Genomic DNA, 24,296 nt, shown 5'->3' with positions numbered 1-24,296 from the left:
AGATTTAAATATCGCAGCAACTATTGGATGGATTGCCATGAAATTTGGTACAGACGTTCATGTTCCCCTCAGGATGAATTGTAGTAATTGTAGTGACCTGATGACTTTCCATCTAGTGCCATCATTAAGTCCAGTACTTTGGTTTATGGCCAAATAACTTCAAAGCTACAGTAATTGCATTTTTTATCTGTTTCAGCAGTGCTTTGTGTTTAGTGCTAATTAGCAAATATTAGCATTCTAACATAGATGTCTTAAGTCATATAAAGATGCCATTAAAGAAGCATATGGGTCAGTGACAAATAAGGGTTGGCAAGATGAGCAATCCAAAAATATCTTAAAAACTAGTTTTAAAAGCAGCATCAGGTTTGTTAAAATGTACATTTTGTATTTTTGTTGGTTTTATGTCATTTGAAAGGATATTTGCACCATTTTTTACCAAACGTAACACGGAATCCTCCCGAAAATGTCAAATGGTGTAACCACAAAAACAGAAAATGAATATTAAAAATTTCACCTACTGTGTATTTAAGTGCACTTAAATACACAAAACATCAAATTAAAAGAAACATTTTTGGAGTATTTCTACATTTAAATTTCAATGCATTTTGTCAATATTGAGCAGGACATATACTAATACTATTTTTTTCTAAATAAATTGAGTTAAAAACATTGTGTTGCATTGCAAAAGTGGATTATATTTATTCCACGTCTTAGTTCACATTTATTTTCCTGTATATAATCAGATTTTTATGAAAAAATACTGGTTACACCAATTGACACTGGGTTTCATCATGTCATTGACCCATATATTTCTTCTCAATTAGAAATCCAGTATCGCTATAAAGGTTAAACTGCTGAATGCAAGATTTCTCCTGCTTTTAAAAGTTTCATGCTGGACCACAAGTCTGCTTTAAAGTATTTTAATGTCACAAATCAAACTGGTAGGTAGGCTACATCATCTTCAATTCAGATTTAAGGTGTGCACAGAGAAATTTCTACTCTCATAAGATGAATTTGAAAGCAGCCTTCTGGTGTCAAACTCTGCACATACATCATATCTGGCTGTGTTTTATTTCTCTTTTCCCTGATTTCATCTCCGCCCCTGCTGCTTTTTGCACCCCTAAAGCCTAATTTACTGTAGCATTAGCTGCTCAATTATTAACCTCCTTTTTCTACTCATAAACTCCCTTTATTTTATATCAGAAACACAATGAAAGAAGCAAATTATTCATCTTTTAAAATAACTAAAAGACTTGCCTTATGTTTTTGCACCAGCTGTTACTGAATGACAAACAACAGTTTTTGCCATCAGTTGCCGTTTGCTTTAACACAATGTTCATGTTTCATCATTGAATGTGGTGCATTTGATTTGAATTGCAGGCTCATCTGTTATCAAAGCAAATCCTAAAATTAAACCTACAAAAAGAAGGAAATCACTTTTATAGTCTGTTTCAAATTGTCTTATCACATTTTAAAGTTTCAAACGATTATAGACTTAGGAACTTAAATAATTATTTTATGGACATTCATAATGTTTTAACACAACTCACAGCCTCCACTACCCCTCTGACTCCCCCCTCTGACTCATTTACCTCTTTCAGCTCCTCTTTTTCTTTGTCCTCTTATTCAATGTCTGTATCTCCTGCACCCAGTCTCATCTCTCTCTGTCTCCTGCTCTTTACCCCCTCCTACACACTCCCCCCACACACGCATATATTCCTTAATGCCCTCCACCAGTCCTATCTCTGCCTGTCTTGCTCTTTTGTTTACCCGCTCCTTTGCAATAGTCAATTCCCATAAAAACCTTCCCTGGGCTTGTCCCTCCTCCTCCCCTGTCTTCTCATTTTCTTATCTGTGCCCCTCTCCTCTCTCTCTACGCCTCTTTCATTCATTCATTTATCCTCATTGACACATTGACACCCTCGTTCAGCTCCAGGGGTTGACACATCATTTGTTTACTTCACACTGACGAGGCTGGCTTCTATGAAGTCTCAGCTTCGTGTTTTTTTATTTTATTTTCCATTCTCTTTCAACCATTTTAAATTTCCCAAATGCATTTAGACTGAGGACCACTCAGTGGATCTCTCTTGCTTGCTTGTATCCATTTAACCTGATATTCATTTTGGATGTTTTTTAAACTTCCATATCTTTATTTACAGAGCCTTCCCCTGTGCATCTTGATACAGAAAATGAGTTTGGGATGGTCACTGTGGGTGCCTTATCTGTTTTAACATGTTAAGTAAATCTATATCTAAGCTGTACAAAGCACATATTAAAGATTTGACAGATTAAGTCCAGAGATTTGCTGTGTGCTTTTCTGAGAAACACTTCTTCTTCTCCTTAAGAGTTGTGAGGAAAAGTCTGGGTTTGGGACAGTTGAGATTTACAACGTTTCAAAAATCATTCTTATTGTAAAAAAAAGAAACACTGTTAAAATGGTGAATATACTCATATATGAGTCATATTTAAACTCCACAGTCAACATCCAAAGATCACTGTGTGGTACCTTGGATCATGTGGTATTGTTGGATTGTTGGACAGATATTTAAGATATTTGGTTATTTTCCTCCAGTATCATCACTGTTCCCATTTATGTCAACAGTAGTAGGTTTGTTTTGCCACTTGGTGGTGACAAGGAGGCTATCATGAAAAAAAATTCACCAAGCCAACCAAATGGCAGAAAATCAGAAAACAGGGAGGCTTTTTATTAAGTAAAAATATATACGTATTACACAGTGGAAAGGAGAAATAAAGAATTAAGGTTTGTTTCAAATAAAGGCCTAATTCTTTCTAGAGTTGAAGGAAATTTAGGCAACAAAGTATAGCTAGCGTCGCCACACTCTCTCACTTATCACCCACTTATATCAGCCTACAAAACTGTGATATGACTCAGTTTTATGAGTGAATCCACTTTCTTCCAAGTCTCTTATTAGAGAGCTACATGTGTCGTTGAGCGTGATCAACTACAACAACTTGCAAGAAGAGAAGATTCAGGGCTTGTGGGCTCACATGCAGGGTGCATGCGTTTACTGTCAATCTACGTCATCAAACTAGATTAATACTCTTTCAGCAATTTGCTAACTTGAGTTGATCAAACTTTTGTGAACTATATAAATAAGTACTATATAATTGATGTTCTTGTATTGCTTCTGCAAACGATGGATGTTTTCAAATCTGCGCTGTTTAGTCCAATTGACTCGGACATTGGTTCGTCACTCCCTTACCCTGCGATTCATGGATTTTGGGCAGGTCTGAACACAACAGTCATTTGTCATCACTTGGGTGTGGACCAAAACAACTGTACCAAGACCATTTGAGGATGTGGTCTTAATCCAGTCCCCAAAAAAACTCTGGAGCAATTCATTTGGTGGAGAGTGATACGACTTTGATTTGCAAGTTTGAGCGAAAAATCTCCCGTGGCGCTTTGCATGCTGGGATGCATATGAGCGAAATCATCAGTTGCTAGCAGCTAGCTTGAGAGCGAATTGAGGTCTGACCAGAAGAAGCACCATAAATATTTACTTGGCCATCATTTACCCAGTATACATCTACACGATATGTACATACAGTAGATATCTATGGACTAGTGCAACAGAGTATTTTGCACTTTGAATTTTTGGCAGATTTGACCTTCCCCAGGACCTTCTTCCTATGTTTATATTCTTGCTCTCACCCCAGACACTCTGGACTGATAAGCAGAGAGAACATTGTCACATGGCCTGTGATGCATATTGGTTTGCTTGGATTTTTCTGTGTGAAAAAAACTGAACCAAAAGGAAAACGCAACCCAGTCTACCAACCCATACACTGATTCAGACCAGAGCAAATGAATTATAGCTTTGAAATAACCTTAAAGAGGTTGAAGCCTTAAATCATCTGTTACATTTCATATCCAGATTGAAAATCTATGTGCTGTAAATCCATTATCGTGCAAAAAATGAGAAACAGAAAATGTCTAGAGTTGTCCAACTGCCTTTCAACAACTAACCAAGGGTTTACTGTGCACGTCACTATCTGTGAAATGCATGCTGGGATCTTTTTAAATGAGCTGGACCCATCACCCAAACTTTTACACATCAGCCATTCATCTTCCTTCATGATCGCTCTATTTTCATTCTCATACAAACACTTTCTATCGCAGACTATAACCATTTATCATAATATAGCACATTGGATAGCTCAAGCGTGAGATCTCTCCTCATCACATATCAATCTCACCTCAGCCTCTCTCCCCATCAGTCCCTCTGATCTTCCATCACTGTCAGTATACAGTAAAGCAAAAGTTTAACATCTTGTGAAATACACATACTGGTTCTCTGAATTAAATGCAACCCTCTTTTTGTTGTCTTTTCCGCCCCCTCCGACTCCCATCCACAGGGCCCAGTACACTGTGTTGGTGCCCGCCCTGTGGAATACCGAGGTCCAAGACTGGGAGCTCAAATGTATGAACAGTCTGGTGCTGGACGAGACCCACCATGGCCCCAAAGCAGGTAAGCAATACACACACACACACACACACACACACACACACACACACACACACACACACACACACACACACACAAAGAAGTTGATCTCAAGGAGGAAGTAATAATGCAGTGGGACACTGGGGACCACTCAGCACACAGTCGCTCAGACTCCGGTAGTTCATTCAAACCTACATCACTTAACCTGCAGTGGCACACATTCTGATCCTGTTACACTACGGACACACACACACTTTTGTTCTCTGGTCTTAATGTCAGTGTGTATGGCAGTTGGACCTCAGGGAGGACATCTCCAGCTTGTACCTGAGAATACTGTTACGACAAGGGGTAAACAGTCCCTCCTTGTTCAGCTCCTTCCCTCATTATCTCCTGTTAAAAAAAACCCTTTTATTCTAAGGTTTGAATCTTTACATGTCATTAATCGAATAAAAGAGAAAGAAAACATGAGTTTGGTCTGTCAATTTTAAAGCCCTGACTAAAAATAATAATAATAATAATAATACATTAATTTGTTGAGTACCTTTCATACAAGAAATGCAGCTCAAAGTGCCTTACAACAAAGAAATTACATACACCAAGTGCTTCACATTAAAAGGACTTAAAAGGAGCATAAAGCACTTTTAAAAAAGAACAAAAAAGAAAGAGGACAGAAAAATATATAAAATGGAAAATAAAAATTGTAATAATTGTAAAATAGTAAAAATAGTCCCTAGTAAAAGTAGCTAAAACATAGAATAGAATATATAAAATCAACCAATACATTTTAAAAGAAGTTCAGTAGTGCATCAGTGTGAAGATGACAGAAAAGCTAGTTAAAGGCTAAAGTGAAAAGGTAAGTTTTTAGCTTTCTTTTAAAAATATTTAGAGAGCTGTCTTCTCTGATATCTATTGGTAGTTTGTTCTATAGTTTTGGGGCATTTAATTATACATCACAGAAGGAGTGATAAATAGCTCTGATCCTATTCAGACATGTAAACAGAGTGCTACATGTTGAGTCCAAAAGTGTCCAAAAGACTGATGACAAAGTTCATGTAACAGGCTGCATATATAGGTGTGTGTGTGTGTGTGTGTGTGTGTGTGTGTGTGTGTGTGTGTGTGTGTGTGTGTGTGTGTGTGTGTGTGTGTGTGTGTGTGTGTGTGTGTGTGTGTGTGTGTGTGTGTGTGTGTGTGTGTGTGTGTGTGTGTGTGTGTGTGTGTGTGTGTGTGTGTGTGTGTGTGTGTGTGTGTGTGTGTGTGTGTGTGTGTGTGTGTGTGTGTGTGTGTGTGTGTGTGTGTGTGTGTGTGTGTGTGTGTGTGTGTGTGTGTGTGTGTGTGTGTGTGTGTGTGTGTGTGTGTGTGTGTGTCTCCATCCATGCGCACGTGTCTTCTATAACGCAACAGATCAAAGGATCTTTTGAAGGTTGTTCAGGTATCAGCTCGACGAGATCTGCAAACCCCTCACCACACCAGAGTCTCATCTTAACAAAAGACAGACGGATTGGAATGCGGTCCCGATGTGCATGCGAGTGTGTGTGCGTTCACGGCCGTGAGTGTGCACATACACTTGTGACAGACTCCGGCTACAAGGATGAGTCACAGGTCGTTGGCTGCAGGGCTGTGTTTGTCAATGCAGATGGAAAGGCTGCAGAGGGAAGAGGGGCTATAGAAAAAAGACTGCGTGTGATAGAATGAGTCAGTGAGGGAGTATTTGCAAAAAAGGGCAGAAGAGTCTGATAGTGCATGAGAGGTTTCCTTTCAGGGCAACTGGAAGCCACAAAAGCAGGTTTTACGGTAGGGATAATCCATCTTCCTATTTGTGTGTGTGTGTGTGTGTGTGTATGTGTGCCCACCTGTGTGTCTGTGCGTGAGTCAGGATGAGTCATCCTTATTTGCTGGCCTGTCAGCCCGTCTAGCCCGTAAGGCAGCAGGGGGAGAAACGAGCTGATTAATTCGCTGATGCTTTGACACAATCCAGCATTCCTATATTCTCTCTCTAATACACTTTCACTCATTCTCTCTGTCACGGAAACCCTCCACCTTTATACTGTTGTTACAGATTGGTTTGGCATGTATTCCATGCTCCCATTAAAAGTTTAGGACCTCTACTCCTGACACCAGGTGCATATTGTAAGCAGCACATTGGAGCACTGTACACTGTAAGAGTTGTTGCTATTTGTGTTGCTCTGAGAGAGGCTCAAAGATGGCAGGTGATCTCTGTGTTATGCACTATTTTTTCATATACGTATACTCTAAGTAATTTCAAAGATTTTTCAAATTGGTAAATATTTGACAATTTGCATCATAAGGAATGAGTAATTGACATTATTTAAACTGAGACATTTGATCTTGCTGTGGATGAGGTTCAAGAAATCACAAATCCACTATATAGATGGATTTGGGCTGGAAATGACCTAATTTTATGTGTTAAATGTGGGGGTGATAGCAGGGATATGTGGGACGTTTTGGGGAAATTCAGAAAATGACCACATTCTAAGAGACATTCCTCTTTAGCTGATCCAATTATAAATAATGACCCAACTAATGAAGTATCAAACAGATTTATTACAGTGAAACATAAATACTTCAGATATACAGTATATCATCAAGAGGTCCTGCTCATTGAGTTTCAACATTGCCCACATCAGAGCAACTGAAGTTACACAGAAAATGTGCAATGTCACTGTCACATATAAAAGTGACAGGAAGAAAGCAGCTCCAGCATTGCCAGCACAAGCAGTCATTCAGGAGGAGTGAGGAGCTGTTGTTGGATTTATCTGACCCCTGATTAGTTTTGACTATTAAATGATTTATGTGGGTGGGGGAGCTACACGAGTAAACTGATCTAAATCAAAATAACCTTATTAGTGACGCTGAAATTAAAAAAACAAACCCTCAAAATATTGCAAAAAGCGTGTGTTTAGATACAAACAAAATGCTTAAGAGTTCAATGGAAACAGAGTCAAAGAATACCTCATACATAACTGACTTAAACGTTCACTGAAGGCACTAAATATAGCGGCAGGTGAAAATGTAAGATCTGTGTGGAGTCACTGCAGCATTCCTCAAATTAATATGTAAACACTGTATGTCCATCATATTTTCTACATTGTTTTACAGCGTTTGAGGTTTCACTGGTCTTCTAATTGTGTCATCTTGTTTTGCTTTCTTCTTGTGCTATGGTTTAATAGCACCTGAGTGGAATAATTGTGTCACTAGGTGTTTATCTTGTCTTGTCTTAAAATATTTGAGTAATTGCAGTGGATGGAACCATGCATTATTTCAAATTCTCTTTTGCAGATTTTCTAGAAATTTGGTCCAAATTTGGAAATCTAGCTTCTGCGTTTGTGTTTATGGATAGTTATTAGTGTGTGTGTGTGTGTGTGTGTCTAAGTGGAAACACAAGTGTACGCATTTGAATTTTTTCCCAGATATAATACACTTGAAATGACAAGTCATGGCAAAGAACACGTCCATAGAAACCTCTCATATCACTGCTGCAGCATAGGTGGAGAGGTCCACCATTGTTCTGTATGTTCAGTATAAGGATCAATGTTTTCATACATTTGATGTTTTTAATCCTGTTCTGTTTGACTTTTTTTTCTTTTTTTTTTTTTTTTTTTTAAACATGTCTGATTCGACATAAACAGGGAATCCTTTTCAACCACCCAAAACGTATAAGTTATATACATATATTAACCTGCCAAGGGTAATGGTAGATGAAACAATACACCGGTCAAGCTTATTTTTTACCAGCCAAAATGATGTGTCACATATACATTTGTTTGAGTACATTTCATTGAGACAATAAGGTATTAAGTTGAATATTGTAGCTAGCAGCAGATGCCACGTTTATTTGTCTAGTAGCTGATATCCCGTGTGGTAAACAGTGGAAACTAGGAGCACACAAGATGGACTGTGGTGGGCGCTTCTTCGCTACGTGTGTCTACGCTGTATCAGGATAAACTGTAATTTTCTCTGGCAGGTAAGTGTTTGCACCAAAATAATCATGCAACAAATATCAGGCATGATTACTCAGTGTGGTGGATAGCCTTCCAACATTTACTTGCCGAATTGAAAATCTACCCGCATTTGGCGCTTTAACAATTGTTAATTTAGAACCCTACGTAAAGCTCGACATAATGATTTTACTGAGAAGGTTTCGTGTGGTGCATTGCCCTGTAAGAGTAGGTACTGTGAATGATATTGTTGTCGAGTGTTTCAGCTGTGACAGTAGGGTCTCTGGGGCCTGTCCAACTGCAGGCTGACTCAGCATTAAAGGACAGAGCTGGAGTGACTTCAGGTTATGCTGAGTCAGGCTGAGAAGCATCCCCCCCCACACCGTACATTTCCATACCTTCTCTTTTTCTCCTTTCCCATTACTCTCAACACCTTTGTTTCCCTTCCCCACACTTTTCTCACACCCACATTATTCTTCTCTTAATACAGCAGTCTTTTGCCCCTCTATTCTCTTCTCCTTTCCTCTTCTCACTGTTCTTTCTGTTCCCTCTTCTTCCCTCTTTTGCATCTCTTTTTCTGCAACTTCTCTGGTATATTAGCAGATGCCAGAGTCCTGTTCTCCCCAGCAGGCTCACATGATACCCTCACTGTTTTGTTCCTGTCCGCCTGCTGATCTAGCCCTAGTGCAGTGACTCAGCATTCAGTGCCCCTTAACAATGTCCTGCAGCCAGTGCTGCTTGCATACTTAGGTGCAATTTTTTTTATATAATGTATATTTTGTCATAAATAACTGTTTTGATACCGTCTATAAACGATATACAGTGCTTATAAAATGTATTCACCCACTTTGACTTCACAGTGGAAGTAATTAGGTGTTTTTTGATAAAGATGGGGGAGAAAAGACAATTTTAAGTCAGTTTTTGAGCAGAAATATTTTTTTTGTTATTATATTGTACGGGTTTATTTCCTTACTCTAACGATCTGTGAACTCTGTCTCCATGTGTGTCTCTGTATTTTATCCCCTTGTTCATCAAATTTTCGACCTCACTGTCCATCTGTTATTTGGCTCCGGCCGACTCACTGCAGTAGGTTATGTAGATTAGTGTGTTTGTTTGTGTGTGTGTTGTGGAGGGGGGTGTCAGGACTGCTACAGAATATGTTCGATACTTTATAAAAGGACCTGGAGTCACCACATACACAAACAAACAGATTACAAGAGAGGATGATGAAGGGTGTGTGAAGGGTCAGAATGTGGAGTTTGTGACCTTTCGTAACACACTGTTAAGACAAGATGTCGGCACCCTAAGGGTTGGTCCTAGGGGTCATGAACACAAACAAACACGCGCAGGTCACAGGTGACTGAGACAAAAACAGAGTACCTAAAATGAGAGGTTCAGCTTAGGTTATACAAGCTTCCTTGGAGCCTTAATAGATTTCCTCAACATCAAAGTAAAGTGTGTTTTGGAAGACAGGACAATGTGAACAGTGAAATAAATGGCTTTCACCTGAAATTGTGCACATGCAGAGATGTTTAGACCTAGCAATAGCTATGAGCTTCACAATAGTGCTCTGTTATTCTGAAATGTGATTCTAATATTAGATTTGTTTAATAGTTTAGCTGACCTTGTTGTAGGAGTTCTGAAGTATTGATCAGACAGTAGGTTACATGCATTTTAAGTTTGTTCATTTAAAACACATTCCAAATTCCAAAAAAAGTCAAAATATTGTATCCATGTTTTTATGCTTGAGTGAGGTGGAAAGGTTGGTGTGTTGACAAAAAGAAAGTGTGACGAAGTACAATAGAAACAGAGTTAATGAAGAAATGATGACGCAAATGAAGCATACAACTTAAACATCACTCAAGCTTCCACTGAAAGACGAAAAACATCAGGTCTGTGTGGACAATTTTTAATTATGTCATGTCATTGCACCATCGTCTACTTCTGTGGTTCATCCTGGTAAGCCCAATTCTCATATTCACATAACAGTTGTGGACGAGAATGAGCGATCATTCGCATTTTCTTTTGCCAATTTTCTTTCAAACTTGTTCATGTCATGTACGATGGGCCTGTGTTTGAATAAGACCTTGTTTTTTCAACAAAGGTGATTGTGTTTGCAGACGCTGCAATGGCAAAACATTACTCATTTTTGTGATTATGAAATAAAAGTTACCAATGGTGGTAATGTTATTTTTATTTTTGGTGTTCCATGACAGAAATAGAGGATATAGGTGGTAAAGATATATCTGGGTCATTTTTTATTATGGTCTTGTGGTCTGAGGCCAGTGTTGGAGTTGGATTACTGCTATTAGTCCAAAAAGAATGTCACCTTTCTAACCTGGATAAGGCCTTGGGCACTTAGCCTACCTATGACCCCTTAGTTGGCCCTGCTTTCGAGTAAGCTCTGCTCTTTGTAAGGGTTTGTCGTAATCCGCCCTCCCTCTCCATCTCCATTTGTTTCTGCTCCTTGATGTGGAATGCCACCTGCTTGATCAGCCCTAGGCTAACCCACTCCCCTCATTAGACACCTCTCTCGTGAGCAGGACCTTTACCATCTATCTGAGCACAAGGACGCCTTCAACAGATTACATCTCTGTCACATTTACCATATAATTGTCTCTATTTCACTCTGTATAAGCTGGAATGATGTGGTAAGGCAGCATAACGAGAGGTCAAGGTGCTTGTTTGTGTAGGTTTGTGATGGTAAAAACACTTTTTCGCTGACCTCTATCTTTAGCTCTTATGGGACTGAGAGGTCGTAACTGCTTGTTTTGTGGACCATCCACCAACAATGACCTAGATAGTTCTTTTGTTCAACTCCAAGTTGACTAGCAGCTTGCAGGAAGCGGGCCAATGTCCTGAAGGCTTGGCTGCCTGCTTATGTTGATTGAGTTGTAGTAATGGTTGACATTAGTTTTGTCTCCAACTAATCATTTTATTCAAATATTTCTAATGTTGTAAACGTGAGGCAAAATAATAGTGTTTTTATTACCTTTTTACCTGGCACTAATTCAGTAAATTGAATTTATTGTCTAATGTATTTTAGGCAATAAAAGAAACCTTTGATGAAACCTTTGTAATTTGATGGTTGACTTTATGTTACCATTGTAATAGGTTAATGTTCTACACATTAACCTATGAGTTGTCAGGGACAGGTGAATTTCTTCAGTAAAAAAGAACAATGGCTTGTACGTCCTCATCTCCCCTCATTAAATTAGAACAAGGCAGCTGGTTAGTGATTCTGTGCTTGTTTGCACATGGTCCTTAATTGGATAAAATTATGAGAAGATTTAATTATTCGCGATTTGTGTATAAAAGTGTAAGATGATAGGATTAGAAGCCGCAGGTAGGAGAGGATTTGAGAGGGTAAGAAGAGAAGAACTTGTCTTTTGAAATGAAACGAAAGGAAAGCAGTGTTGTCTCAGATCCTGCTGAGCCCCTCAACCCTTCCTCCAGGGTTAGACCCTGAAGGTTTTCCTGCCCGCTTGCTTGCTAGTGAGCGTATGCACGTTCACACACTGCAGCTCTCGGCTTGTAAGTTTTCCAGCACTACCCTCTCTTCCTCTTGCCCTATTCTGCTGTTACACCCCGTGAAGCCCCTGTGGCTATCCTGGAGTGTGCTCATGAGGCTATATAATTGTGGTAAGAGGGGAAACTTTGTGTGTGTGTGTGAGTGTGTGAGCTGTAGAGAGAGCCAAACATACGTTGTTTTGTATTTGTGCATGTGAATAAAGCAGCTTTGTTTGTATTATGTGTGCGTTGTGAAATAGAACTCAGCTCTTAAGCAGGGGAGGTGCGATCTCAATAATTAATAGATTTTCTTAATCATGTTTACTTCCGTTAAAATCTGGGGCATAATTTGTTAAAGAGGTTACGATGATTTGCATACACTTAAATTTGGGTCGTCCTTTACTTGCCAAACGATACAAGAATATTTTTCTTTCCTGCACTTTTAACTACATTACTGAAGAAATAAAAAGGCAAGTATGGATAGGAAAGAGGATTCATTGTCATTTGGCTTATTATTATTCTTCCAATATTTAAAAAAGACAAAGTTAGAAGTAGATAGGCACAGTGCTTGAGGATACTTATATTGCCTTTATTGAAACTTGGAAATCATTGAGGGCTGGTCCTCATTTACAATGATGTTGAGTGTAATTTAAAATCACTTAAAAAAATAAAAGATATAAGATACAAACACAAATCAATTAAAACAAGTATATAAGTGCAGATAGTAAAGGATGCCAGATATAAAAACAAATCAATTAAAACAGATACACACAAAGAAAGTGGTTTGTGATGATAGATTTAAATTAACCACTGGTTACTAAAGTATTAATTTTTAGGGTTTAGAGTTCCAGGTGGTCCGAGCATAAAAACAAAAAGAAGATCTTCCAAGATAGGTCCCAACTCGAGGGACTTGTATTTAAAGCCAGTCATTAGACCGACTATGATGTGTTCCAGAGGACCAATCTAGCATAGATGTGATATAAACAAATACAAATGCCTCTCACGTCTCTCAGTCAGAGAGGACCACCCATCTTTTTTGTACAGGATGCAATGATGAGTGCTATAAACATCAAGAGTAGAATGATAAACAGCATCCAAGGGCTTAAGAGTAGAGGTAGAGGCATGCCCATAAATCACATCACTGTAATCCATGATAGAGAAAAAAACTACAAAAAACAGGGGTCAAGGGTGATGGAGCAGTTTCCAAACTTGGAACTACACTAGTAGAAATACAAAGGTTAAAAATGTGAGTTATTTTCTCAGCAATTAGTGGAGTAGAAAGATGGAAAAACAAAAGCATCCAAATTGTCGTCACCGGTAGATTAGTTAGGTTCAATATTTTGAAGAGCCTTAAGAACTAGGCATGATTTAGAGTAAATATATAATCATAATTAATAACAATATTTGTATGTTAGTAGGAAGGAATCCAGGTTCCTTGTCCTCAAAAAATGTTGCCAGCTGCTGCAAAGTGTTTATTAAAGGCAGAACATATCTTAATATGATCACGTGCTGAGCAATCGTCACATTTGAAAGGCAGCATAATTGCTATTACTAGATTGATTTCCACTTTCCAAAATGTTGCAGGGTTTGAATAAGCGCTAGATATGTTCAAATAATGAACACATTTAAATCTTTCTCACAGTGGACATGCATTTATTTTTAAGAGCCAATGGGGATACCTCTGTAGTGCATCTAGCGAGGGACCTAGCTTTGTTTCTCGCCATGAATACAGTTGATAGTTCAGGGAAAAACCATTGACTAGATCTATTTTTTACTGTAATCTCTTTAAAAGCTGCATACTAAAGACAGAGAAGAAGGTCTTTGTAAAGCTAATTAGACATCAGGAATTCCAGATGTAAGATAGACGACAGCTATCATAGAGGTCATTTAGAAAAGCTTATTTATGAACATTTCTCACATTTCTCCTAACTATAATTTGTAATGAAGTGTTTGCTTCTAATACATGCAGTAGAACACCAATATAATGATTTTATCACTCCTGTTAGAAAAAATGTAATCAATTAGAGTAGCTCATAAAGCATTCTTCAGAGTTGGCCTAGTGGGTTCATAGATCAATTGAGATAAATTGATACTAAAAGAAATCTCCTTTTTAAATAGTCAGAAGCAACGGTCAACCAATCAATGTTAAAATCTCCCACAGCTATTATTTCCGAGTTAGTATACTGAGAGAGTAATTCTGCCAGATAATCAATAGGACTAACATCAGCTGAAGGAGGTCTACAAATCCCACTTGCAACAATGGTATTATTAGACCCACTATTTATCTTTAAGGCAATGAATTCAAACATTTGGGCAAAGTAACAGCATGTAGAGTACAAATGTTATGAGAACTGACATCAGCCACTCTCTTTACAACCAGAATGAAATTCCACATTTGCTGTTTGGATCTAATGTGTCAGATTTCTTTCTTTTTAGTCATCTTCTTTTGATGCAAAGTGAATTTCACCTCCAATCAATTTTGCGGTCAGTGGCTCAGACCACTCTGATTGTTCGAGACTCAAGATGCAAGCAGGACGAGACCTTCTTATTGACCACTGTAGCTTGGGGTTTTTCAAATTCACCAGAATTTGGCTGCTGCTAATTTCCAACCCTGGTATGAGCTCATTGGACGACACCATTATGCTGACTGGCTAGTTCATCTTCGGTGTTGAGTAAAAAACAACTCGTGAGCTGCTGGGCCACAGGCAGGCTTGTGACACAGGCCCAAACACTGTGCCTGCTGTGATGGATCAGCCTCTGATAAGCAGGCAAGAAGCCGTGGTTTCCACTCAGTTGGGGGTGACAGACAACTGAAATTCTCCTCTGCTCACAGGTGTAGGGTTTTTACTTGGGCAGATGACGTTTGCCAGTCAGCTTCCCCTGGCCAAGACTCAATGGATGTATGTATTATAAGAGCTGGCTGGATACAGGACCAAAAATGGGGCCTATTCAATCTTATGAGAACCTCTCAGCTGGCACATACGCCAAAAAAAGTTTCTAGCGGCTCTTGGGTGGACACAGGCCGAACAAAGTGGCTGGGAGCAGAGTTGTATTGTCATTTCTGCAAAGAGTTCTTAAAAAAAACTTAAAATCCATGTCCATTGACTAAAATGCTTCATCCAGTTAAAAAAGGCAGTTAAATCGACCAAAATTTAAAGAGTATATGGTAAAATTGTGGCTAAAACCGGATAAAAAGACCATTTCTGACAGAGCTAAAGACAGGTACAGACAGATGCCAACACTTAGTTTAAAATGTAAAAAAAAAAAAAATTACTCAAGTGTTTGCATACACAGCAGCCTATCTCTAGAATCACACACACACATCATCAACAAGAAATTTGAGGGCTGGTCTGACAGGTGATCACAAAGGCACTTTAGCTGTGTTTAGCCATCACTATAAACTGACACAATAAAATATTACACTTGTGGATTTTAAATTAGAGGCCCCAGACTCTGTTTAGATTGTTTATCATTCTAGTTTTGGCAGCTGTATTTACAGCTTTGAAAATACACATCTGGCTATTTTAGTTCTTTCTTGTCCTTCAACTGTCAAAACTCTCTTCTCCTACTCTCTATTCATCCCTTCAAATACTTTTTTCATTTTTTTAATGCTTCTTATTCTCACCCTCTTGTTGTTTGAGGGGTATTACCTCTAAATCTATGCCAACATCAACCCTGTCCTGTCCTGTGTCATGTGTTACTTATTGCTTGGTGCCAAAAGTCTTGTATCCCAACCTCTGGAGTCTTTGTTGGACCTTTGCTCTCTGGGAATGAACTTTGACATTGCAGCAGGCCTTAAGGCGCATTAAAAGGCATGCTGTGAATGACCGGGAGTGGTAGGGGTCAAAACTCACAGGTCATTGGGGATCACCGGCAAACAGGCCCACTCCCTTTCTCTCTTTCTTTCACATCTTCATTCTGTTTTCTCTCTTTAATTCCTTTTCTCAATTGCACCAGGCATCTCTTTTCACCTGCTACTTCTTTGTACTGGTGATGTGTTGATGTGTTTTTTTTTCTTTGCTTGCATTTCTCTCACCTCACTTTTTCTGCCTGTTTTGAAAAATGCACCCAAGTTAAAATGCAGCCAAGTTTCGGTCCTGGTTGATTTGGCAACAGTGGTGGTTACTGGAAGAAAACCACAAGCATGACTTAATATACTATAGCTCCTTGAGCAACTGGTGTATCTTGTTCACAGAGCAGCCAAAGAGAACAAAAAAAAAAAGGATTATTTGGCCTCCTTCCATCACGCCATAAAGCAAATATGATCTGATTTCATGCTGCACACAGCAATAGTTTTCTACACGACAGCAGGACTCAGTAAAGTTGGTTATTTTGCTGAGGAGTTAATGGTGTGCAGCCTGTCACCTGCAGCTCTTCATCTACCATATTTCTCTGACTGCTGCTTCTTGTTTAATGACTTCCTGCAATATTTAAAAACTTATCCACTCTCAAAGATGAAAATTACCATTTTGTAGACACATTTTTCGATGATCCAGATTAGCACTGACTTCCGCTGACTGCTTCACAATAGAAGCCACCACATGTTTGCCCAGTCTAACATTTTTCATGCGTGGCAGCGGTATGTTGAGTTTGCTTTATCGGTAACTTAACACAAACTGTAACTCTGGGTGGCACGCTGCATCACTTCCTGTGAATCCCTCGTGCACAGGAAATGCAATTTGAATATCGATGTAGTACTGGCAAACTCCTCCACTAACAATGGCAACTACTTTATACTAGGGCTGTCACTTTTTCAAAACATCACCTTCAAACAAAATCGAAGTGACCCGCAATTCATTGGAATTAATTAGAATGAACGCTCCCCTCCCCCACACAGGCCAGGCTGAATGTGCCAAAAAATATGCAGTCAAACAAGACTTACTATATACAGTAGTAATGACAGAATGTAAACACGTTGAATGGATGTTGCTGAAAAAATGCAGACCATAGTTAACATAGAAACATCTTTTTAAAATTGAAAGATTACAACTCGAAGATGTGCAGTAAACATGATTAGAAGACTTTGAATGTAGTATTGTGTTTAACAGATGACTGATGAATTTGCTGCCAGTTTCTTTCCACCCTTGTTCTAAGATGAGTTAATTAAACTGAGAATAACTTTTTTTCTCCGTACTTTATTTAGACCATAAATGGAAGAGTGTTCATGGTCAAACATTTGGAACTTGATCAAGCCAATTAAGATCCATCGCTGACTTAAACTTGCTTTCCTAACGTATTCCCTTTGTCCTGTTCTCTCTCTCGCCCCTTCCTTGCCCCCATGTTTTCTTTTTCTCCCTTCATCTTCCCACCTCCCTCCCTGATCCTTCTATTCTTTCTACCCATGATCTGTTTCAGCATCCACACTCTTAAAGCCATTGATTTACCAACACATTGAAGGGACCTTTCATTTTGTTTTGTTTCGTGTGTGTGTGTGTTCGAGTGAATGAATCTATGCGTGTGCAGTCCCTTTGTGTTTTTACTCTGGTTGTCATCATCAGACACATATCGACTGCTGTGTGTATATTCCCAGACAACAATTAATACCGCAAATCCTCAGAGAGCTTTTCTTATCAGTGTCTTACAAACATTCGAACAGGAAAACACACAAAAGCGAACATCAGTAATAATTTTGCCGCCGTCTGCTATCTGATTAATGAGGACATACTGTCTGTGAGATGAGGTATTGATCCCTTTGGGTATTAAAGTATTATTAGTGCAAATGATATGTGCGTGGGCTTTTGCCTGTAATTCTGTGTGTAAGTGTTTTGTTTTTTTTCTTTGAAGGACTGCCTGACAACATGGCTACTGTATCTTTAAAGGGGTTTAAACAGGGTGGTTTTTGTAATCTTTACTGTACTAATGAGTGATGATTGACAGTGTTTGTGGTCTAAACATGTGTAAGGCTGGATTAGATATTCTAAACACTTGTTGGATTCAAGTGACTTAGGGTTGAGCTCATGATTGAACAGGTTGAGGCCATGCTTGGACCTAATGGGCCTCATGCAAGAACATTTTCTTATTCTTATCCTAAATCTCTTTCTTTTTTTCTCTGAGGTTTGCTTGTACAAGTCTTAGAAGCTGGATTTACCAAATTCCTATTTATTGCACAAAACTGGGGTAAATCCAACAGATGAAAGTCACCGGTTCATGAGGAGAGCATTGAACAAAGGAGATTTCATTATTAGCATAATATGCGCCCCCTAAAATGCCACATAAAGCAATCTGTTCTGCTCTGTTTGTGGACAAGTTTCATTCACAAAAATTTTACTAGAGAGTGAAAAGCAGAAATCAGCAGACAAAAATATAATATATTCAATGCTGTCAGTAGTTGTATTACAGGACCTGAAAGAAATAGAAAATATTAATATAGCTGCCAAGAATGTGTCATCAGATCAGTGCTGTACTATGACAGAAATAAACAGTGAATGGTTGGGCAAGTTATATGACAAAAATGTCTCTTGCTATAAAGCAAAGCGCTCCATGACGTAGGAGGTGGTCAAAGGGACAAGAGATGGACAAGAGAATATTTTACATTGAGTGACTTATAAAGATGTTCCCCTTTCTTCTTTATTTAATGCAATATATGTGATTAACACAAACTGAGTGCAGGGTAAGTGGTCAACATTAAAAACCCCAAAAAACAATAACATGAAAACAAATTAAATAAATGAATAATAATTTGACTTCATACTGATGCATGTGGTTTGTGCATGTTTGCGTGTGAAGATATACAGGGAAGAGAGCAGAGGGAAGGGAAGAGAAGAAAGAGGGGGAGGAAGGGGAGGAAAAGCTGCAGTGTTGTTGTGGGGGATTTCTGGTTGAGTGCCAGGGTGAAACTAGGATGAGTGAGGACAGTTTTGTTTTTTTTCTCTCCCGTCTCCACTCCCTGTCTATCCGTAATCTTTTGTCTCTCCTTCTCCCTCCTCCTCTCATTTCTCTCTCCTGCTGCTGGCCTGTTGCAGGTCAGATACCCTCCAGAACAGCCACCACCCCTACAGAAGGGGTCTGTTCATTTAAGTCCGAGCATCTTTCTATTTGAAGGGGTGTTTAATGGGGAATAGCCCGTCCCAGACACCAAGCTGTCCAAACCAGTCAAGACCCCCCCGAGCCCTCACAGCCACCTGGACCCAGTATGAGATGGACCCATTATGCAGAACCATCTTTTGGTTCAGGGTAATTAAACAGATAAATAAGTATGCAAAGCAGTCAGTCAATAAAATAAGTAAGTAAATAAGAAAAAAATATGAATAAATATAGGAAGATAAATAAATCAATAATAAAGACTAACAAAAAACAATATAATTTTAACATGTAATAGCAAAAAAATACTTGACTATCACCGTCATCCTTAATCCCAACCTACCAATTGTAATCAATATAATAATAATACTAATCAACATCATAATCATCTTATAAATTGTGCAATATTGCTAATAGTATTCTGTTTAATAATAATAATCCCATCCTAATCCTAATCCTATGAGTCTGTGTAATAGTATTCATAACGATAATAATGATATCACTACAACGATAACAATAATAGTAATAATGCATCAACATATTCCTCATTCTCATCCTCATATATAACAGTATATAACATGTAATAGTATATAGCAATAACAATCATCATCATCAAAGTGGTCATAGACCATCCTTGTATCACAAATCATTACATTAATGAGGTAACCAAGAGTAACTTTATATAGCCAAAATGCCAAAATATACAGTCAAAAAAAGTTTGTACCAAGGTTAGCTTAGTCATTCATTTTTAATTTAGTTTTTTTCAGTAACATTTAAACTCCAGATTCAGTCAGATTGAAGCATCATAATTCATCATAAATCAGAGAAATGGTGAAAGGCAGATTGTTTCAGCATGACTAAACAGGTCCTGTCCACTCATTCATTTCATACAGAGAAGAGAAAAGAAAAAAGTCAATTGGTTGGTTAAACCACTCATACACGCGCCATTGCAGAGAATGAATCTGTCCCTACAGCTGGTTCTTGATGAGGCCCAGTGACTTTTAGATTTATTAATAATGAGCAGTGAAAAGAAACAATATATGGCACTCATGAGGTTAAGAGTCACATGTTATTCCTTTTTATTTTAAGGCTAAAATATGAAAACAGGGCTCTTTATATATGAATGAGCTTATCTGCAGGATTGCTTTGCAGACTTACAGAAGAAGATGTTTAATGAATAGAGCTTTGGCTGGAGACTAGGAAAACCAATTTGTGGTAATAGTCTTTTTTAGGAGAGTGTGTTCGGATTGCTACATTAATGGCTACATGCAAACTCCTCGGCTCCATCCCTGGCTGTATCATTATCATATGTTATCTTTCTTTGACCTCTTTATCTTCTTTCCTCTGTTTGTTGGCCTCTCACTTTTCTCTGGCCCAAAAACAAAGCTTCTCTGACTTTGACTTGACTTGGACACACAAAACACACTGGAATACATGAAGGCATATGTTTGTATGAAATCCAGTTTAAAAAAACACCAGACTATTTAATACAAACTATATTTTAACAATTTATAAACAAAATTGTATGCACAAATCTGTTTGGATACTGGCATTAAAGCACCTTTACAATATTCCTGACACCCCAGAGTGATCCTATAAGTGCAAAGAAATGTGTGTAAGAGTGAGGAAGACGAGTTCTCCTTTATAAGAAGGGAGAGGGTGTTTTCCTGGTGGTAAGTGGACCACAGACTCTCTGTGGAAATCCCCTTCCTCTCACTCATAATCTCTCCCTTAATATTTTGTCTTTATCCCCTCTGCTGCTTATTTCTTGTCTACCCTTACTGTCTGTCTTTTTTCTGTCTTTGTCAGTATAGACCAAATAAATCAGTTGAATTCAATTACTGCACAGTAATCAAATCCAGCCTAATCCAGCCTTATAAATGTACTAATGCATTGCTCGTTCAGATGGGGCTAATTGTTTGGCTCTCGTATTGCTGCTTCAGTGCATAAAAAAGATGAATACTGTTGATGTGAGATGTGAGTGAGTACTAACATTGAAGAAACACTCTATTATACAGAGATGTTATCTACTCGATCGATCAATCATATTTTTTGTGGCTTCAGTTGGGATCATTTGAGCGGTTATGTTTGCTCAAATGATTTGTGCTCATATGAGACAAACTGGTTTTGAACTGCTTTGTGGGAAGTAGCCTAAGAGTCCGTCCATTTTTAGTTAAAAGCTCTGTTTTTGTTGTATACTGTTCTCTTTTTAGAGCATGCCATGTGATAAAACTTTTTCTCTGACTGGCTGCACAGCTCTGATTAGCAGCTGTGCTCATGCTTATGGTTTTATTATTATGGAGTACACAAAATTACCAACATAAATATTTTTGGATGAAAAGAACCCCATGTGGGGACCTGAGGGTTGAATAAACACTAATTATTTTCAGTTGCAGAAGTAGTAGATTGTGCTGATAATTTTACTCTTCACTTTTACTGAGTGGTATTCATAGCATCTTCTATCACTGCCAATAGTGAGAGAAAGAGTAATAAGCAAAACAAGATCATGTTAGCCTGGACCACCAAAATCCTATGAAGAAAAAATCTAAATTGAATTGCCACATAAACATAGAAAGTTGTTCTTTTTTCATAGTAACTTCTTGTTTTTTTTCACAACTCAGATCAAATCCGACAAGCTGGTTCACCATTGTGATATCCCGTATTTAACCTTTGTGAGTTTGGTGGAATCAGTGATGGCTGCTGAGGGCTTTGAACTATCAACTACTTTGATGTTAGCGATGAGCTAGATTGATAAAATGACTTCATGTCCACACCTCCAGCCTACATCTTTTAGTACCTGGATAGTTGAAGAAACAATAGGGGATTGTATTAGCTTCCCTCTGACTTCATCCATAGAACAACCAGGAGTTAAGAAAAGATTGTAAAAAGAGGAATAAACTGACTAAAAACAGTAATAATGTAGCACAAAATGCAGAGGAGTGATGTAAGTATTTGAACTGTGATATGTTTTTGTTGTTTTGACTCTTTTGTTAATCATTTATATAGAGTTATTGATTTACAATATAATACAAAGTTAGTAATACAGCACTGTTATGGTGTGCACACATTTGTGCCTCTATTAAAGTGAGAGTGCCTGAGTGTGTTAATGTTATTATCTAGCTGAGGGCAGTCTCACTAATCTTTGTTTTCCTTTTGTTGAATTATCGGCTTATCTCTGACTACACCAGACATCTGGGTGTTATTGCACCATTTTTCTCTTTTCCTCTTTTCTCACTTACCATTTTTCTTTCCTTCCTGTCCCTTTAACCTCTTAATCCTTCACCTTCTACTCCTCTGTCTTTCATATTAAGTCTTCATATGACTCTGTTCTTTCTGCACTCTGTTCCAGTAGTAAAAGGTTAAACTGTCCTTTGTGTTGTGTGCAGAGGAAGGATATGTGATGAATGGAGGTTCAGCAGTCATGTCCAGTAGGCTAAAATAACATAACTTGACGAGTTCTCAATATTGTCCATGGTTGTGAGGTATGGATCTACCAATACAAGAGATGTTATTCTCTAATGTGATAGCTGTAAACTGACGCACTTGGTTGATAATCCCTGAGGACCATGCAAAACGCAGCCCACGCTTTCATTTTAATGGAACGGCTGACGCACAGGGCTCTGGCACACACACACACAAAAAAGGTGTGCAGCAAAAAAAGTTGAAACTGGCTCAAACTTTACCACAGTGTGATATTATCCATTAAAATATGCACAACCACACATTGAATTGAATCAGTTTAATTGTCATTGTTCAAGACAACAAAATGATAGTCAGTGTTTCCCATACATTCATTTATTTGTGGCAGCTTGCCCAAAAAAGACTTTGCCCACCACAAATTGATTTTCTATTTTTGGAGCTGTGTACCCCGCTCTCATGCTCTCTCTCAGACATGGACGCACCTGCACCGACTCGTTCTCCCCTTGATGCACACAAACACCTCTCTCTCTCTCTCTCTCTCCTCTCTCTCTCTCTCTCTCTCTCTCTCTCTCTCTCTCTCTCTCTCTCTCTCTCTCTCTCTCTCTCTCTCTCTCTCTCTCTCTCTCTCTCTCTCTGAGCTTTTACCCTACAGTCATGTCACGCCATCTACACTTGAGAGGCGCAGTCACGCTGTCTCCACTTAAAAACGTAAACACTTAAAGATCGATTGTGCGTCTACATCTCTTTGTAAAGCACCGACCGTAAAAAACAAGGGATTTCATGGTGCATTCAGGTGCACCTTGTAAACTCTGAAACCATCGCTTTGTATGGCAGAGTGAGACTTCATGGTGCATTCAAAAACACGTCATAAACTCAGTCATTTATGCTCGAATGGCCACAAACGTTATTTAAAGTAGGATATTGTTTTCTTTTTAGTGCAGCATTTTTAATAATTAGATGCAAAAAATCATAACAATTATATCCCATTAGTTTCAACTTAGGCACATTTTGAAAACTCTGCGCTATGTCATGATGTTGCCAATCTATCTGCCTCGCAAGGTAATGGAACCTAAACTCAGCATGATGAACTATTCTCATCAGAAAATACTTAATAAAGACATTAGTCCAAACTGTGGTTTCGCCCACTGTACTTTTTATGATTTTAGGTTTTCCTGTCTTGAGAATTGCTGGCTAACATGTCTTACATTCAGCTCACATTACATTTTAGATTCAGTACATTTTTCTCCTCTTTCTTTCCTATTCTGTATTCCTCACTTCAAGATACATTCTTTGTCCGTTATTGTTTCTGTGTACTTCATTCTCCCCCTCAGTCAATGATCAGCACTTCAAAGCTGCCATTGAGCAGTGTCAGTGAGCTCCCAGGCTAAAGGATCTGCTGAGCCCAGCCTTATATTAGAGCTTATTCAATCCCAGCTACAGGTGTGCTTGCCCCACCAACTCCCAGAGGACAGCAGATGCTTCAAACACACAAAAACACAACCTTCAAAAGGCTGCATGTCATCAGCATTAATTCCTGGACACTGAGGAATCAGCAGAGTACTCTGTCATCTGAAACTGACTTTGAGAGAGAGAGAAAGAGACGGAGAGAGACACAGAAAGGGAGAGAGTGGGCAGTAAAAACACACACTGTCATTCAGACCTTCTCATTATATCTCTGAGTCATAGACAACTGTGTAGCTGAGCTCACTGACCCTGACATTCTCATCTGTTTATGCACGTTTGTTGTGATTTTCACCATATGTTTTACTTTAATAGCTTTAAAGTACCACATCACTGTATTTTTGTTATGTTTTGTATTGTTCTTTTCATACATTTGTGTCTTTTGTGTATATACACAGTTATGCTGGTTGTGTCCTGAAACAGACCCTGTATCTACAATTACAGCTTAGTGTCTGACACAAAC

General features: G+C 38.5%; 1 protein-coding gene across 1 annotated transcript in view; it reads left to right on the top strand.

The window, feature by feature from the left end:
* The first annotated feature begins 6,122 nt into the window (after nucleotides 1-6,122).
* The window catches only part of si:ch211-266k8.4 (uncharacterized), a 47,650-nt gene continuing 29,476 nt past the window's right edge, over nucleotides 6,123-24,296 (top strand). Inside the window, exon 1 of the mRNA XM_062421420.1 lies at nucleotides 6,123-6,257. The gene's annotated coding sequence lies outside the window, so the exon portion shown is untranslated. The remainder of the gene's footprint in view (nucleotides 6,258-24,296) is intronic.

This window comes from Scomber scombrus, chromosome 6, assembly GCF_963691925.1.
Source record: "Scomber scombrus chromosome 6, fScoSco1.1, whole genome shotgun sequence".
NCBI classification, from domain to species: domain Eukaryota; kingdom Metazoa; phylum Chordata; class Actinopteri; order Scombriformes; family Scombridae; genus Scomber; species Scomber scombrus.
The sequence above is the reverse complement of the archived record's forward strand: the minus strand, read 5'-3'. Positions and strand labels throughout refer to the sequence as shown.